The sequence below is a fragment of the Oryzias melastigma genome, linkage group LG8 (genome assembly GCF_002922805.2).
Source record: "Oryzias melastigma strain HK-1 linkage group LG8, ASM292280v2, whole genome shotgun sequence".
Taxonomy (NCBI): Eukaryota; Metazoa; Chordata; class Actinopteri; order Beloniformes; family Adrianichthyidae; genus Oryzias; species Oryzias melastigma.
Genome location: NC_050519.1, coordinates 21,271,388 through 21,273,970, shown reverse-complemented (window position 1 = coordinate 21,273,970; position 2,583 = coordinate 21,271,388).

The window sequence follows — 2,583 nt, the reverse complement described above, 5'->3', positions numbered from 1 at the left end:
AAATAAAATGTTCATCTTTTAACCAATTTATAAAGAATTCCATTTCCTAAATGCGGAAAATATTATGAAGTTTTGATTTCCATAAGATTCAAAACATGAATAAAACTTTTGACTTTTTTTTTCATTTGATCATGTTTCTTCCATAAGAGAAAAAATAATATTCTGGAATTTTTTACAGATTTAATTTTTTAATTTTTTAAGTTTTATTCCTTCAAACTTGACCATCCAACAGATTTTAGGTGTTGTCTGTTGTGACACCTGTTTCTGGCTGTGTTCTCACAGACGTGGCTTTAACCTCCATCAATAGACCAAATGGTTTGTGTTTATGTGGGTGATCAACAATACAGACCTGAAGTGACTTCAAACAGCTCTGCAGGTGCTGCACCATGATGGTTTGATGTTTGGAAGTGTAGTTCTGTGGCATTAAACTTGTTCAGTAGATCAAAAGATAAAAGCATAGTTTAAAAAACGTATGGATATTATCAAAGAAAAGAAATGGAAGATAAAAAAAGTGGTATCAGACAAATGTAATTTTAGAGTAATATTTTTTGACACATTTAAAAAAATCTGAAAAAAGAGATCAAAGAAATGACCTTTTTTGAAATAAGTTTTAGCTTAATTAGCAACAGCTGACTTTAGTTAATTGATTGACTTTTTTTCTTACCTTATAAGTAAAAAAAATGTTGTCTTGGTGGTAAAAAAATAATTTAGGCTGCACAAAGGAGGGTTCATTTACAATTTTCATAGTATTCTTTCAAGGGTTTTTATTCAATATCATCACAGGCAAAATATTGGGTTTGCAAAATTCAAAAATTGACTCCCCAACTGAGTCTAACCCAAGCATGTCCACGGTGGACTTCCAATGAGCTCGCTCCTGATTGGTGAGAGTGGTTGACATAGAAACATTGATTCAGACTAACTTGGACCAATCAGTGCTTAGTTATATTGTCTGGCTCCAACATGGTAGATTAAAAAACAAATTTTACTGACTTCATTTGGTGAAGCAGAAGTAAACCATTTTCTTTGGGTGACATCACGTTCACTCGGTCCAGTTTTCTTATACAGTCAGTGGCTTAGCTAGTTTGAACAACTCTGAGGCTGATTACAGTACAAAACCTGTGGGGTTGTTTTGTTCGTGTCCTGTGATGATTGGTGGATTCTTCTAAGATCTAATCACTAATTTCTGCAGTTACCATGACAAAACCATTTCCTTGAACATTTTTATGGCTTCATTATTAATATTTACCTATGGGAGTGTGATAGATGCACAGTTCAAAATAGAGATTGAACAGAGTGATGTCACTTACTGCAGCTTTGGACAAGAACTCTGTGACCTGAGGTGTTCATCTGCATGAGAACTCTCACCAGCAAGTCTACAACTCACATTTAAGACCTGCGAAGAACCCGTCCTGACATAAATGCAGTAGAATTTTAATAAACACACCAAATAAACTAATAAAAAGCTATAAAACAAAGAGACATGAACGAATCTGAGCCAGAACTTAAAAATTAATCATAATGAGGATGGCATGTATTGATCTAAAGCATCAAAAACTATGAACTAATTAGATTAAAGGAGAGTAATTAACAGATTGGAATCATCTGAGTGATGATTAACTTAATCCAGTTGATGTCAAGAATCACTGATCTAAAAATCAGAGCTTTTCTCCAATTAAACTCTATTGGATGTAACTGCAAAGATAAAATAATAGTTGTTGGAATTTCATTCATGAGCTTTAAACTTAAAGAAACTGCTGTAAGACAACAAAAGGTCAAAGGTGAGACCACATTTGGTAAGTTCATGTGTAGTATACTTGGATAATACTTCAGAATTATACTATAGGTTTAAATATATGTAACCTACATTTATCACTATCCTTAAATATTTTTGACACAGCATTAAAACTGGAGTAGATGTACTCTGGGGATATTTCCAGTATATTAAAAAATGTATTTTAATACAGTAATAAGTAGAAGTTTATTACTTGTAAACTAAAAGCAAACCTAAAAGCTACATTGGATATACTTCAATGTGTACTTTCATAAACTTAGAGTAACCCTAGTTTATTGCCAGTAAACTAATACTCTACCAGAAAGGTTACTTGAAGTATACTTGTTAGTAAACTGCCAATATTCTTTTCAAGTGTACTTGGTACACTTCGAGAAATATACTTTTCTATACTTAAGAATACTTTAAAGGGGCCATACCATGAAAATACAACTTTTTGAGGTTTTAAGGTTTAAACTGTTCATTCCAAATGTAGTCATTTATTTGGATATAGTTCACTCAGAAAGGCTTAAGAAAATCATGGTATGGCCCCTTTAAAACTTCAAGTATACTTATTTTTGGTAAGGGACATTCTACCACAACACGAGAAAAAAAAAAAATTGTTGAGCAATCTTCATGGTATTTCACACACATGGCACCAGGTTAAGTGTACACCCACAAGCGTTGACTTTTAACACTAGAAGTCCTAAGCCTGCGCAAATTTGCACAGGGAAGAGTTCCCCCCCCTTTAGTCCGAGAGCCCATTGTTGTGTCATGGTGGGTCACTGATGAGCCATTAACTTGCCCATGTATAT